Genomic DNA, 17,415 nt, shown 5'->3' with positions numbered 1-17,415 from the left:
GATGTCACGGTAAGGAACAGTGAGCCCTGTACTCCTGTTTAGCACTGTTCCTACCTACTTACATGATCTGCCCTAATCGGCAGCCTGCAACTGGACGGCAGTCCCTTCCTATATATGTGCTGGGCCCAAATCAGGGAGGGGAAAACAGGGAAACCAAATACCAGAAGACTAGTGACAGAATGGCACAGCGTATAAAGACAGGAAGTCAAGGTCAATACTGGGAAAGTCCAAACCAGAACAGAATCAGAACCAGTGACACTAACCAGAAATAGCCAGAGGTCAAAACCAGGAGATCACGTCAAATCCAAGAGGTCAAGCCCAAGTCAGAATAAGGGTACAAGCTGGGGTTAGGAATTCCATAACAATTTCACAGGAACAAACGCTAGTGTGGCAATCCAGGGGATAAAACCATCATAGGCAACCTGTAGCTAGCAGGCTGCCTGTTTAAATAGACAGCACTTCGTGGGCATATGAACCGTCCAGCCTCACATGACTGATGACATCAGTGCAGAAAGCCCACCCTCGTTGTTCTGACAACTGAATACCGCCAATGCTGCCTTCTGAGGAGTGCGCCATCGGCAGAATGTGACACATTATTTTCATTGTTCTTCTCCTCTAATGGAGCAGAAAGGGTCCTAATTGAGTACTTGTTCTGAACACTATATGGAAACATATTGGTACTGCATAGAACTTCTGGCGAGTAATTTGTAGGAATAGGTTATTTTAATATTCATTTTACATTTTAGTTATTTTTGTTCTGTGAGAGTGATGGAACTACTATCACCATGTGGCCTCTTCTACAACTAAAAGGCTACTGACTATATCCGATCCCCTAGAGAGTTAATATTGAACTCAACGCTTACCATCTCTACTTGTCTATTTACTGTACTGCTGACTATTACCAGGGAACTGATTGTCATGATTTTCTAGATTGGTATGGATTTGGCATAAAACCAGCCACAGCGTCCAAGGGATTCCCTGTTATACACTCCTAGACAGGGATCTGGATCTAGATTGATAACCATAGAGTAGTCTCCATCAGCAACAGTTGACATAAGCAGGGAAGTTGACACCAAGATGCAGTACAAAGTGGCAGGCAAATATGTGGTTAGATGGTGAATGGGTTGAGGCAAGGAAATTTGGTTACAATGCTAGAAAGGCAGAAGTCAGGGTAGAGGGCATATGAGGTCAATTACACAGTCAGGAACAATTGAGCTGGGGAGCCATGAGTGGTGTATGAGGACAAATACCTATCCTTAGCAAATGATCTGTTGAATGAGGCTCTTACATAGGACCCTTGTGCTGTCTTTGTTCGGTCCTGAGTGACATTCCCTTTAGTTTTACAAACATTCCATACTGAGTCAAGCTCTAATGCTTATAGAATATACTGACACTGGCCCATAATATAAAAAATTATATACTATGAAGTACAGTTAGATTTTATTGCATGAAATAATATATTTTATAGTGACATAAAATATGCATGAATTTTTTATGGCCTTTTAGTGGATTACAGGATAATTCCCATTCACATTCTATCTGTAAGTTTGGTCTCATGTGTTTTTTATTAATCCTCTAAAATATGGTACATACTTTTCTCTTTATTAATCTGTAATTTAAAGTGTCTGTCCATGAAATCAGTGGCTAATAAAATGTTTGGCAATCTTTGTGATTGAACATCGATATGTTCAGTGTTCAGGATTAGCTGCTAAACAGATGTTTTTCATTGAAATGACAGTGACTAATGTATATTAGTTTCAACAAAGATTTTATATTTTTCTACAGCCAATTATGAGGCATTTTTTGGCTACTTTGTAGAATATTAGCATGCAAAGTATAAAACATAAAAAATGATCTGATCATAAAATTGTTTTGGAATTAGAAGGTGACAAATAATTTCGCATAAAAAGTTGTAATGTTTCTATTTTCAATCTGTAATACGTAACTTTACAGAACAATGCAGAAGACCTTGGACAAAATAACACATTTATAATAATCTAAAATAAATCTATTTTTTTCCTGTCATTATCCTAGGCTAGAAAATGAGGGGGTTGTACTAATAATTATTAATAATGTTATTAACCGATATTAGTTATTCCTATAAGGTGAAAGGGTTGCTAGTTTATGCCTAGTTTCCTACTTTTTCTGTGTTTTCCTTCCTTCTACTCCTTGGTAAACTATGGTGTATGCTTTGATTAACTACACTCTGTTAATAATAAATCCTTTATTAACTAACACACTATAGTTAAAGAGCATCTGTCACCAGATTTGTGCCTATGAAACTGGCTGACCTGTTGCATGTGTACTTGGCAGCTGAAAGCATCTGTGTTGGCCCATGTTCATATGTGCCTGTATTACTAAGAAAACTAAAGTTTTAATATATGCAAATGAGCCTCCAGGAGCAACAAAGGCGTTGCCGTTACACCCAGAGGTTCTTCTCTCTCTGCAACTTCTGCGCCCTCTTCACTTTGACAGGACCAGGCAGTGTAAACATCATTGCACTTGGTGCTGTCAATTAAAGTGCAAGGGGAGCAGCAGTTGTAGAGAGAGAAGAGCCTCTAGGTGTAGTGGCATTGTCACCGAAAGCCCTACCCAGCTCCTTGCAGCAGACCTTGGTGACTGGGAGCAGCTCTCATGGGTTGGTGAGTAGTGGTTCATTGATCAACTTTTCTGACAAAGGGAGGAATGCAGGAATCTCCAGAGCTGATTTACAGAGTATGTTTAATGATTTAAAAGACTCCATATAACAAGACATCAAAGAGGCAATCTCTACTATTCACCATTAGCTGACCTGGAAGATTGCTCTGGGTGAAATAATGTCCGCTTTAGGAACATCTCTGAGAATATTCTAGACTCTCAGCTCAAAGAATTCAATACAGATCTACTGGTGTCCTATCTTCCCGAAACTTCCAGCTCTGATCTAGTCATAGACAGAGCACCCAGGGTCCCTAAACCAAGATCTCTTCCAGCTAGTATACCACGAGATGTGCTAGCAAGGCTCCACTTTTATCATCTGAAGAAAGCCATAATGAAGGCAGCTACGAACAATCTGTTCCTGAAAGGTTTAAACAAGTAATGCTTTTCTCACATCTGTTTTGTCTAGAGAGCAATCATCATTGGAAATAAAATGGCCTCCGTCCTATTTGTACACATAGAACCTGGCTAATCACACATCAGGTTGTTACTTCACAACTCTGAGTTAAGAGCTGCCTTATCCTCCTCTCTGCTCTACTTGTCAAGGATTATGATCTTAAATACAGTTTAATATGATCTTCAGATGAATCTCTGTAGGTATGGAGATCATGAGGGGACATGAAGGACAGAGAGGAGGGTGAGAATGTGGCTAATGAGCAGCAGTTCTTGTATGCAGTCTCCATTACCACAACCCCACATGACCACAGTCTGTCCTGTTCTCCTCTCTGTACTTCATGTCTCCGAATGAACTCCATTCTTACAGACATTCAGATGAAGATCATATTAAACTATATTCAGGATCTTAATCCTTGACAAATAGAGCAGTGAGGAGGCTCAGTGTTGTGAAGTAACTTGTCTTGCTGTGTGATTAGGGCAGGTTTTGTGTGTACTAATAGGACGGCAGCCATTTTATTGCCTCTGATGATTGCTGCGTAGACAAAACAAGCCATCATAACTAATTAAAGGTTTTTGAGAGTATATTTATAATAAAGTGATAATAAAGTATTTTCAGTAATTCAGTTTCCAGAGAAACCCCTTTAATAACTCACTGCTACAACAATCATAATTACCTACAGGCCACATCTGATTTTCTAAATGAATTTTTCCAAATTAATGATAACAACATGACTTCTGACACTACACTATGGACCGCCCACAAGGCTTTTATCAGGGGTTTATCAGGGGTCATTTTCTAAAACTTGCCACCACCCAAAAAGGAATTACAGCAGCAACAATTAACAACTTATTAACATCAAGACATTAGAAGAAGATTATAAAAAACACTCAGCCATCATATACTTCCTAAACTAAAGGAAGCTAGATATCATTTATACATTCATTTACAAAACAAGTATGAATTCCACTTTCCAAGGAAACTAAAATCAAACTATTATTGGCAAGGGAATAAAGCAACCAAACATTAAGCCAATAGTATAAAAGAGAAAGAGGCAAAATCCAAAATACCTTTGGAAAAAACTTTGAAAGTGTCCCCAAGTGCAGTCACAAAAACCATCAAGCGCTACAAAGAAACTGGCTCACATGCGGACCGCCCCAAGAAAGGAAGACCAAGAGTCACCTCTGCTGCGGAGGATAAGTTCATCCGAGTCACCAGCCTCAGAAATCGCAGGTTAACAGCAGCTCAAATTAATGCCAGGTCAATGCCACACAGAGTTCTAGCAGCAGACACATCTCTAGAACAACTGTTAAGAGGAGACTGTGTAAATCAGGCCTTCATGGTAGAATATCTGCTAGGAAACCACTGCTAAGGACAGGCAACAAGCAGAAGAGACTTGTTTGGGCTAAAAAACACAAGGAATGGACATTAGACCAGTGGAAATCTGTGCTTTGGTCTGATGAGTCCAAATTTGAGATCTTTGGTTCCAACCACCGTGTCTTTGTGCGACGCAGAAAAGGTGAACGGATGGACTCTACATGCCTGGTTCCCACCGTGAAGCATGGAGGAGGAGGTGTGATGGTGTGGGGGTGCTTTGCTGGTGACACTGTTGGGGATTTATTCAAAATTGAAGGCATACTGAACCAGCATGGCTACCACAGCATCTTGCAGCGGCATGCTATTCCATCCGGTTTGCGTTTAGTTGGACCATCATTTATTTTTCAACAGGACAATGACCCCAAACGCACCTCCAGGCTGTGTAAAGGCTATTTGGCCATGAAGAAGAGTGATGGGGTGCTGCGCCAGATGACCTGGCCTCCACAGTCACCGGACCTGAACCCAATCGAGATGGTTTAGGGGGAGATGGACCGCAGAGTGAAGGCAAAAGGGCCAACAAGTGCTAAGCATCTCTGGGAACTCCTTCAAGACTGTTGGAAGACCGATTCAGGTGACTACCTCTTGAAGCTCATCAAGAGAATGCCAAGAGCGTGCAAAGCAGTAATCAAAGCAAAAGGTGGCTACTTTGAAGAACCTAGAATATGACATATTTTCAGTTGTTTCACACTTTATTGTTATGTATTTAATTCCACATGTGTTAATTCATAGTTTTGATGCCTTCAGTGTGAATCTACAATTTTCATAATAGTCATGAAAATAAAGAAAACTTTGAATGAGAAGGTGTGTCCAAACTTTTGGTCTGTACTGTATATTGTGACACAGTGAAGGGTCTGTTAGTAGATGGGAGGTTTTTTTCTCCCAGCATATGCTGCAGAGACTGATTGCAGCAAGGTGGGCCGGATTTCACTTGCCGGTCCAGGCTTTGCGAACACCCAACTGTCATTAAAGGAAGCTAGAGTGTGGGATATAGCTGTCTGTGTTAATGTATGAGGCTTGTGCCTGGATGAATGCTTTCGACCTGTTTGGGGAAAACAGGTCGACTAAATCCTGGACTTAAACTTTGGTGTGGACCTGTTTGAAAAGTGTGAACACATGCCTGGACTTGGACTCTTTATGCATGGTGTGAACTGAACACCAAGACTTTCAACTAAGGTGAAGTTGTTTGCTGAACTGTTAAACCTGCTTGTGTGAATAAAACACTGGAGGTTGATTAAGAACTGTTTTTGGTGCCTCTGTTCTGTGTCTGCTCACCCTGCCTACCAGAGCGGATCCCCACAATGTATATAGACAGATAGATAGATGGTGGTATATAGAGCAGTGTACTGACATGTCAGGTATGAGGTATAATAGACGCAGTGTGTTAAGATATATCATATATACAGCAGTGTACCGATGTGAGAAATACACAGTATAATAGTGTGGTGTGTATAGATATATGTGGTCATTTATATATTATGGTTATTGTGTGAGATACATGAGGTAATAGCGGTTATAACTGTCTGCACTACTATCTATATAAGTGAGATATGAGTAAAAATAGGGAATTGGGTGCAAATAAGGAGAAAGAAGGAGGAATTCCTCATACCAATCCATTATAATCTCAGTGAAGAACTTATCCTGCAGTTCTTCTCCATGGTATTGGGGGTTGAAGGACCTGTGATGATGCTCCGTGCAGTTCCTTTACTAGATGTACAGGACCTGTGTTGATGATGATGTCGTCACAGGTCCTGGCAGATGCTCCTATCTAACCTGGGAACTACATTATGCTCTGTGTAGTTCCTTTACTAGATGTACAGGACCTGTAATGATGTAATCCCAGGTCCTGGAGAATGTTCCTATCTAACCTGGGAACTACACTATACTCTGTGCAGTTCCTTTACCAGATGTACAGGACCTGTGATGGCATCCTCACAGGTCCTTTTGTTTTCTCCACTGATGATAGGGATAATATACTGGAGCTGGACAGTAATGAGTGTTATTAGGGGGCGGGGCTTTTGGTTTACTGCAGGACCCTTTCCCCACAAGCCCCATAGCAGCTGTGTGGTCTGCCTCTATTGGAGGTATGCCACTGGTGCCAATCATCTCAAGACCGCCAGGAAGATACTATACAAATGGTATTACACACCACAGTATATTAACAGATTATTACCTATTACCTGCCTTCCCCTCTTCATGCTGGAGGTGTCATGCCTCAAGTGCTCTTATATGCATATGTGGTTGGAACGTCCACCTGTTTTATCATTATGGTCTCAAGTCTTCTCGTTCCTTTTGAAACTACAGTATGCAAAATCCTAATTCCACCTAAACCTGATCTTGTTTTACCCTAAATAAGGATTGATCTTTTTCCAAATGATCTGTAATTATGTATTTTCTTATCATACCAAAGCACAAACTAACCCTGTGTTGGGAAAATTAAGAGTTGTCAACAATTCAAAGGATAATAAGGGTAGTTGATGAAAACTGCTGGTATGAAGATTCATGGGCTTCGCCAACAAGAAAAACCCCTTCCTATAAAAGTGGGACATTTGGTTATCCAGTAAATTCTGTAACATTCCTCCTAATTCGCTTGTTTGTTAATAAGCTCTCTGATTTGGTGCCTTCCCTTCATTCCTTTCTATGTAATGTCATAACGTCTATCTCCCTCTCCCTATGATTTCTTGAAGATGCCTTATATGTGACATTTATAAGCTGTCTTATGTAAAATGTAAAATTATATAGGGTGATTTTTTTTCTGTAGTTTGAAAATATTTTCCTAAAAAAAATGATTGCTCAAAAAATAAAAAAATAAATGAAAAAAAAATAACAGAACCATATGGAACTTTAGTTCTGCATGGTACAGGAAATTTCATTTATATACATTTGGCCTTAGGGCTGGAAACAGCACCAACAGTAGCTTCACATCAGTGCCTTCTGTGACTCATGATCTAGGGTTGTGATGGATAAATCCTCCACCATACACATATGCCCTGTAGTTAACTTTAAAGCTCTGATTTGGTTAAAGGAAATCTATCAGCTCTCAAACACCCTACACTACTGTAAGCATTGTAAAGATTACTGAGTCTATGTTACTTGCAATGGGTGTGAAATTACTGCTAGACCTAAGGGCATTTTCCTGACAGTCCCCTGGTATTCACCCTTTAAACCTTGTACAGGGATCTGAGCTTTGCTGCTGTTGAGCCATCAGGCTGCTATCTCTTGGAATAGTTCTGTCGATGGCAGCTGACCCACTGGGGTCACAGACACCAGTCCAAAGCACCGAGGGGTCAGGCAATACTCAAAGTCAGGAAACAGGCAAAGGTCAGGTCAGGCATAGTTCATGCAAATTTGTGAAACTACAGCAGATAGTAAAGGGTCAATATTGTAAACAGGCTATGGTTAGGTACACAGACAAACAGAGGAGCACATATTAAAGGGGTTGTCTCACATCAGCAAGTGGCATTTATCATGTAAAGAAAGTAAATACAAGACACTTACTCATGTATTGTTATTATCCATATTGCTTCCTACACTGCTCATTACCATGGTTATGACCACCCTGCAATCCACAAGTGCTGGCCATGCTTGCACACTATAGAAAAAAGCGCTGGCCTCTCTGGTGGCTGGGACTGTGGAAGCGCACATAGGCTACTGCTTTTTCGGATAGTGTGCAAGCACGGCCACCGCTGCTAGATTGCAAGGCGGTCACAACCATGGAAACGACCAGTGTATAATGTGATGGAAAAAAGAATTCAGCCAGCAAAGGAAGCAATATGAATAATAACAATACATTAGTTGTACATTAGCTTGTATTAACATCCTCTACATAATAAATTCTATTTGCTGACATGAGACAACCCCTTTAACTAGGAACTAGCAAGCTAGAGAACCTAAAGCTCAGGCACCCTGCCATAGCGCATGGTGCCTTAAATATCCTAAGGAGACAGCCATTGGCTGGAGAAGACTAGGGTGCACGTATGCAAGCCTTCTTAGAGCTGAAGAGTGTGCAAGCGCCCTAGAGACAGGCCAAAATAACTACGCAAAGAAGTGTAGACCATGGCCTGCAGAAGAGACGTGGGACACCGGCTATCGGACCTGCTGTTGGTAGGCAGTGGAGGGCAAGGATGTCTTGACCACTGGGACAGAGGAAGTAGGGTGAGTCACATGGCACCTGTACCTGCCCGGAGGAGCATGACAGCGGTGGGCATGGGCCACCATTGCAATAGTCCAAATATGTGATTTGTATCTTTCTACTTACTGGCATTCTAATGCTGAGCTCTTGTAAACCGGCTGTAAAATTTATTGCAAAGGCTTCTCTATGAGTCCTCTCTATTATGTTCATGTGCTCAGCATTCCTCTCAATGTCTCCAATAATGGTTATGTGGAAGCACATAATAAGAATGCCAGTAAATGTATATATACAAATTACATAATCAGACTCTGCAATCTTTACACTATACTGTTGGCATTGTAATTTGGGGAGTGGTTGGGAGCTGACAGATTGCCTTTAAGAACTCCATGTCTCATAAAACATTTTAATAGAATAACACAGCATGCAAGCAAATCCCTTCATAGGCTGCAATACACAATTCACAAGAAAAGAAACCACTGGGTGGCCACACATAGAGACATATAGGATAGAATTTTGCGACACAGTATTGTGAAATCGTGGTGGTTATCTTGTGACACACATATCAGGACATGTCCAGCCAAGAAGAAAGGTTAGGAAGTACACATCTGTGTTACCTTCATCCCAAGTCTAAGGCACCCTAAAGTCAGAATTACATGGAATAATTACATAGAATTACTATGGATTAATCTATTCTTTCAACTCTTATTAGCGGCCTGTGCTTTGATGATGCTCTTTAATGGCCCCTAATAAAATACCTGATTAGAATACTATTGTACATGTGACTCTATGATCACAATATTTCGAAAAAGAGTATGATTCATTCTTGAGTCTTATGGCAAGAATCACAGAACTGGCTGACAGCATACAGTATACCAAGTCCAGACACCAGTCCAATAGGACATTGGGGGTTCAGTCTTACAGAAGGTATACTTTGAAGATTGACACTTACATGTAAGGCACTGCATCTGCAATAATCTGCCATACTAGCCAGGGTGTCAGTGTAGCAAGGGAAAAGGTGGACAGATATAGCTATTCGGATATTCAATATTGCTACAAATAGTCTTCTTTTGCTACATATTCAGAATTTTATTATAATAAGACTGATATTTCAATAGAGATCCAAGCAATATGCTATCCCCATGATACAATGCAATGTATGTAGCACTCATAAAGTGAAATAATAGCGTTAAATGATTCCTGTAATGTGAATTGTTCTTTATGTAGTCTTGCCATTAGAAACTCTTGGTCAGTCTTTTACTACTGAGTATTTAACAAGGGATTTGGAAAGTTCTTATTTTTCTTCATATTAATAATTTGAATGAATTTAACTTCCTGGACTAATAAATTATGTTTACCTCCTTGCCATCAATGCCTTATGTTATAAATGTGCTTCTCTGAATGCACTCCTTTCACAGACTGTACAGTATGTTTGCTTTGAGTCTAGCAGCTTCTCGCAATGAACTGTATGGTATTTCAACAGGACATGTAAAAATACTTAAGATGCATATATCTTTTACAGCTTTACTTGTTACTATATAAGTGTTCCTTTGGAAAGAACATGCAATAAATGAACACACAGAAACTGATAAAACAATTGACAATTTATTTTTGCTTTATTTAGAAATATATATTTTTTATGATAATTTTGCTTCTGTTTTTTTTTCTCTCTTTGTTTGAATATTGGCTGATAAAAAGCTCACTTTCTATTCATGTGGTAATTCCAAGAAAAAAACAACCCTAATGGAATAATTATCTACTGTCCTTATACTCAGTGCATACATAGATCTCATAGGGCCCTATTGCAAAACTTAGTATGGCCCCCCCTGAACCACCAAGTTCCCAGGTAATGTGGGACAGGATTTCAGACAAATTTTTTTTAGGCAGAAGAAGTGTTTTTGTAAAAGTGTAAAAATTAAAAATTGTAATAAAAATGCTAAATTGTAAAAAATAAATAAAGAGTTGCTCTCGATTTCATCCATTTTATCTGACTTCTATGTTGGAAAAAGTGGAACTGGTGCTTCAAAAATGTAGTGCTCATTCTGAGCACCATATTTTTTAATGTATTTACACCAGACAACTGGTATAAATCTATATATATATATATATATATATAAAGAAGGACGTATATATGTGTGTGTGTGTGTATGTATGTATGTTCCACAATCACTCAAAAATGCAACCATCGATTTCAACGAAACTTGATATACACATCCCTTGCTATCCAGAAAGAAATCTACGTTCCTGAGATATTTTTAAAAAATTACCTGCACTAGCCAATACAGGCCCCCAACTACCAAGCACACGGTCACATGTCCCTTATCAGCCAATAGAAGCTCGCAGGCTCTTAGTCTCCACATACACACAGTTTTACTCCAGGTTGCCATAACAACCCAGCCATTTTTCTTCACTGCTGTAAGTCAGCTTTAGGCTAGACACGACGACATGTGTCGATCGACAATAAGTTCCATGACACATAGGGCACAACTACACTGCTACATGTGTTGCGCGACATTGATGTCGCACCAATGTAGTGCGACAATTTTTATAATGATAGGCTATGGTCTAGCACTGCGACATGTGACATGCTGCAACTGCAATGCGACAGTTGCAGAAAAATCCATCTTGGATGGATTTTTTGCAACTGTCGTGTCGCAGTTGCAGCATGTCACATGTCGCAGTGCTAGACCATAGCCTATCATTATAAAAATTGTTGAGACAAAATGTTGTGAGACACATGTCATCGTGTAGCTCTAGCATTAAAGGGGCAGGGCACTATAGAGGTCACTGTTAAAGGGGCGTTCACTGTGGATGTTACTGTTAAGGGGGCAGGCCGCTGTGGAGGTCACTGTTAAAGCAGCAGACACTGTGGAGGTCACTGTTAAGGGGGCAGGGGCCACTATTAAAGGGGCAACTTCTGTGGAGGTCACTGTTAAGGCAGCGGGCTACTGTGGAGGTCACTGTTGAGGGGGCAGGCCCCTGAGGAGGTCACTGTCAAGGGTGGGATTCTGTGAAACTCACTGTTAAAGGGGTGGGCTGCTGTGAAGTTCAAAGTTAAGGGGATGGGCTGTTGTGGAGGTACCTTTTTAAAGTGGTGGGGCACTGTGGAAGGGTCAGTGTTAAGGGGTAGGGGACTGTGGAGTTCAATGTGAAAGGGGCGGGTGATGTAGAGGTCACTGTTATGGGGGATACTGTCGATATCAAACACAAACATTAAATGAAATAGATGAAATATATCTGTGCAAAGCCGGGTCCTTCTGCTAGTATACTGCTAGTATAAATCTCCTACTTCACTTTACATATAACAAAGCTGTCTGCCTGCAGCTACCACTAGAGGGAGCTCAGTGCATAGGGGTTTTTACAGATACCAAAGTCTGCAACCTCTTTGCACTGAGCTGCCCCTATTGGTGGCTGCACGAAAATGCTGTGTTTTCACAACGGGAAGAGAATGAGTGTAGCTCCGGTCCCCATGGCAGTCATGTCGTCTGTCTCTACTGAATCTACGCCATTGCCTATGCTTCATTGTATTATTACAGGTTATGCTTTACTTTACCATACTTTGTAAGTTCCTTGCAATTTTCACGATCTCTTCTTGATGTCAATAGGAACTTCCTTTGCTGACAGAAACAAACAGGGGCGGACTGGTCATAGACCTCACAGGGAAATTTCCTGGAGGGCTGATGTCCAGGGGTCTGCCCAAGCCCTCCTCTCAGCCACTGACTGGGTACATAATGAGCTCTCAGCAGTAGTTAACTCTGTGAGAATCAGGAACCCATGTGCCCAGCCAGCAACCGCACATGCCCTCCTAAATTCAACTATTGTGGCCCACATCTCACCTTCTAAGCCCCCTGCTCCATATCTTAATCAGAGATGACTGGATGAAGAGGCAGAATAGGGCAGCTATTGATGGCCACCACTGAGGGACAGCTTTTGGAGCAATATATTGTGCTACACTGTTGCATATGGCTCTGCTGAGACAGTATTTTGCGCTATGGTATTGCTAATCTCACCTACTTGTGTTGCCCCACTTTCTGTCAATTTGGAACCGCTTACAACAAGGGGCCACTTTTAGGTTTTTTTTCCAGGGCAACTTTAAGTTCCCAGTCCACCATCGGACACAAATGTGCTTGGCCTATTATTAAAGAGTCCTCTGATACATGCACTGTAAATATAAACAACCTAATGCACCTGTGTCCATCATATGACTAGAGCCCTATTTACACTTACAGGGTAACAAATATATTTTCTGGAGTTTACCAGTAGGGGCTGTACATGGGAATGCAAACATCCTCAATACCTGTCCTAGACTTTACCTAGACTTTTTCTCCCAGTGCTTTAGTGCTAAATCCGGGTTTGGTCAGAGTGAGCACATGTGGGAACACATTAGTAAATGTTCTGCAAAATCACAGTGGGCATGTTGAAGTACCAGCCCCATGCCTAGGCATCCGGAACATTCTGGAACATGCCCGGAATGCACGCGACATGCAACATCTCTGGGACTCAATGAATATAAACATTTATCTTCAAATCATGAGAGAAAAGATACAGTAAGAATATTAGAACACTGTATTCCATTCCGTCATACAACAAATAAGCTCTGTTTGCTGAGGCCAGAATGCCCTTTTATAAATCTGCATATAATTTGATCAGTTTTCACATAAATGTTTAGGGATAGCACTCTTTACTTTTGTTGGGTTGCCTGCATCAACTCCAAAGCTTTCATTTTGGCCTTCACAGTCATCTACAGTACAGACCAAAAGTTTGGACACACCTTCTCATTCAAAGAGTTTTCTTTATTTTCATGACTATTATGAAAATTGTAGATTCACACTGAAGGCATCAAAACTATGAATTAACCCATGTGGAATTATATACATAACAAAAAAGTGTGAAACAACTGAAAATATGTCATATTCTAGGTTCTTCAAAGTAGCCACCTTTTGCTTTGATTACTGCTTTGCACACTCTTGGCATTCTCTTGATGAGCTTCAAGAGGTAGTCACCTGAAATGGTCTTCCAACAGTCTTGAAGGAGTTCCCAGAGATGCTTAGCACTTGTTGGCCCTTTTGCTTTCACTCTGCGGTCCAGCTCACCCCAAACCATCTCGATTGGGTTCAGGTCCGGTGACTGTGGAGGCCAGGTCATCTGGCGCAGCACCCCATCACTCTCCTTCATGGTCAAATAGCCCTTACACAGCCTGGAGGTGTGTTTGGGGTCATTGTCCTGTTGAAAAATAAATGATGGTCCAACTAAACGCAAACCGGATGGAATAGCATGCCGCTGCAAGATGCTGTGGTAGCCATGCTGGTTCAGTATGCCTTCAATTTTGAATAAATCCCCAACAGTGTCACCCTCAATGCACCCCCACACCATCACACCTCCTCCTTCATGCTTCACGGTGGGAACCAGGCATGTAGAGTCCATCTGTTCACCTTTTCTGCTTCGCACAAAGACATGGTGGTTGGAACCAAAGATCTCAAATTTGGACTCATCAGACCAAAGCATAGATTTCCACTGGTCTAATGTCCATTCCTTGTGTTCTTTAGCCCAAACAAGTCTCTTCTGCTTGTTGCCTGTCCTTAGCAGTGGTTTCCTAGCATGCCTACCATGAAGGCCTGATTCACACAGTCTCCTCTTAACAGTTGTTCTAGAAATGTGTCTGCTGCTAGAACTCTGTGTGGCATTGACCTGGTCTCTAATCTGAGCTGCTGTTAACCTGCGATTTCTGAGGCTGGTGACTCGGATGAACTTATCCTCCGCAGCAGAGGTGACTCTTGGTCTTCTTTTCTTGGGGCGGTCCGCATGTGAGCCAGTTTCTTTGTAGCACTTGATGGTTTTTGTGACTGCACTTGGGGACACTTTCAAAGTTTTCCCAATTTTTCGGACTGACTGACCTTCATTTCTTAAAGTAATGATGGCCACTCATTTTTCTTTACTTAGCTGCTTTTTTCTTGCCATAATACAAATTATAACAGTCTATTCAGTAGGACTATCAGCTGTGTATCCACCTGACTTCTCCACAACGCAACTGATGGTCCCAACCCCATTTATAAGGCAAGAAATCCCACGTATTTAACCTGACAGGGCACACCTGTGAAGTAAAATCCATTTCAGGTGACTACCTCTTGAAGCTCAAGAGAATGCCAAGAGTGTGCAAAGCAGTAATCAAAGCAAAAGGTGGCTACTTTGAAGAACCTAGAATATGACATATTTTCAGTTGTTTCACACTTTTTTGTCATGTATATAATGCCACATGTGTTAATTCATAGTTTTTGATGTGTGAATCTACAATTTTCATAATCATGAAAATAAAGAAAACTCTTTGAATGAGAAGGTGTGTCCAAACTTTTGGTCTGTACTGTATATGCAGACTCGTTTTTGTTTTTTGGATCATTGTCTTATTGTATAACCCTCTCATGCTTCATTCTATAGACAGACGACAAGATGTTCTTCCTGTGAATTTTTTGGTTTTGTGTAGAATTCATATGAAGAATTTATCAAGCCCCAGAATTCTGGCTTTTGGGCTTATATGTGCAAAACATTTAGCATTTTTATACCATTTTTATAATATTTTTTTCTGCTCAGATTTTGAAATGTGGATGAGGAAATGGGTGCAGATTACAGCAATGCACGCTCCTGCAAAACGAAAAAATTCCTCTTATGAAAAACCCCTCTCTGTTGTTTCTACATGGCTATAAATCCAGATCTCTCAAATCTGTTGATATGATGTTTTTACTTAAGAATGTTTCATTTGCTTCATATCATGTGTAATCCTAAGTACTTTCTAATCTTTTTTTTAAAGCATTATCCCAAATAACAGGGACCATAAATGTGTGAGATAAATATTGATTTTACTGCATGTAGTCATAGACACTGATCTTAACTGAGGCCTCCAGTTCTTTGCATCCTGGATGAGTTGGGGCTACTCATTTTAAGTGGCTTTGACAAGCCAGACATCTCTGGGAAGAGTCAACACTTTTCAATTTGATAATGGCTCTGAAATTACTTTAATTGGGGCATAGTTTTTTTTAGACTCTTAGATGGGTTACGTCACTTGACTGTTAAAATTTGAAACATGTTTAGGCTTAAATCAAACCACGGTCACCTGACCAAAAACTCATTTTAGGGGTCTTATCTATATGTTAAAACTTTAACCTTTATTATTTACTTTTAAAACAAAAATACTCAGAGAAACCAATACTACAAGGTCATTTGAAAATATCAGGTTGCAGATACGGGCTAAGTCAGTTAATTCATGTCTTTTTTGGGCCGCTGTCTCTCGCTCTACATTCTGTTTAAAAGGTGGTTAACCTCATGGATACTCTGCGGCCATATATCACATATCACCGCAGGTTAGCAGGTGTGTTTTCAATGGGGAATTGGTCGGTGTCCCTATAGGTCCTAAGTATAGGAGTTTCTATTGTAAATAGATGAGATGTATTCCTATATCCCTATGCGACAGACATCAATCATTTATTCACACATCTCACATGCTGGGAGATCAGGCAGTTTTCCTCCGAACATTTGCACAATATGTATTGAGCTGGACAATGATTGCGACCCTACTGGTTGGGGATCTTGCCCTATACTGCAACTTGTCTAAAAATTGTAGATTGTCACTACCTCACCCGACATGTTTTGCTGCGATGCGGCTTCGTCAGGGGAGTTGGGGTAATAGCGTGGGATGCTCTGTTTCGCTTGCCTAAATAAACTATCTATGCCCTCCCAAATTATGGGTTCCACCAATCGAGTTGTGTTGCTGCGATTGACATGTGTATTAGCCCGTCCTGTGGGCTTCACCAGGATTGGCAGGTGGGCCTGGGGGAGTGACATCAGCCGAGTGCTGCTCCTCTCCACCGATGAATTGAATCGCACACCCCCTTACATAGTATTGGGGTGTGCGATTCAATTCATTGGTGGAGAGGAGCAGCACCCGGCTGATGTCACCCCCTCACCTGTAAATCCTGGTGAAGCCCACAGGATGGGCTAATACACATGTCAATCGCAGCAATACAACTCGTGATAGGCGGCAAGAAAGCATCATCAGTGATGCGATACTATGTAAGGGGGTGTGCGATTCAATTCATTGGTGGAGAGGAGCAGCACTCGGCTGATGTCACTCCCCCCGCCCACCTGCCAATCCTGGTGAAGCCCACAGGATGGGCTAATACACATGTCAATCGCAGCAACACAACTCGATTGGTGGAACCCATAGTTTGGGAGGGCATAGATAGTTTATTTAGGCAGGCGAAAACAGAGCGTGTCACACTATTACCCCAACTTCCCTGACGAAGCCGCATCACGGCGAAACATGTTGGGTGGGGTATTGACAATCTACAATTTTTAGATAGGTTGCAGTATAGGGCAAGCTCCACAACCAGCAGGGTCGCAATCATTGTCCAGCTCAATACATATTGTGCAAATGTTCGGAGGAAAACTGCCTGATCTCCCAGCATGTGAGATGTGTAAATAAATGATGGATGTCTGTCGCATAGGGATATAGGAATACATCTCATCTATTTACAATAGAAACTCCTATACTTAGGACCTATAGGGACACCAAACAATTCCCCATTGAAAACACACCTGCTAACCTGCGGTGATACATGGCCACAGAGTATCCATGAGGTTAACCACCTCTTAAATAGAATGTAGAGCGAGCAACAGTGGCCCAAAACAGACATAAATTAACTGACTTTGCCCGTAACTGCAACCTGATATTTTTAATTACCTTGTAATATTGGTTTCTCTGAGTATTTTTGTTTTAAAAGTAAATAATAAAGGTTAACGTTTTAAAATATAGATAGGACCCTTAAAAGGAGTT

The sequence above is a fragment of the Bufo gargarizans genome, chromosome 4 (genome assembly GCF_014858855.1).
Source record: "Bufo gargarizans isolate SCDJY-AF-19 chromosome 4, ASM1485885v1, whole genome shotgun sequence".
NCBI classification, from domain to species: Eukaryota; Metazoa; Chordata; class Amphibia; order Anura; family Bufonidae; genus Bufo; species Bufo gargarizans.
Note: the sequence above shows the minus strand (reverse complement) of the source record.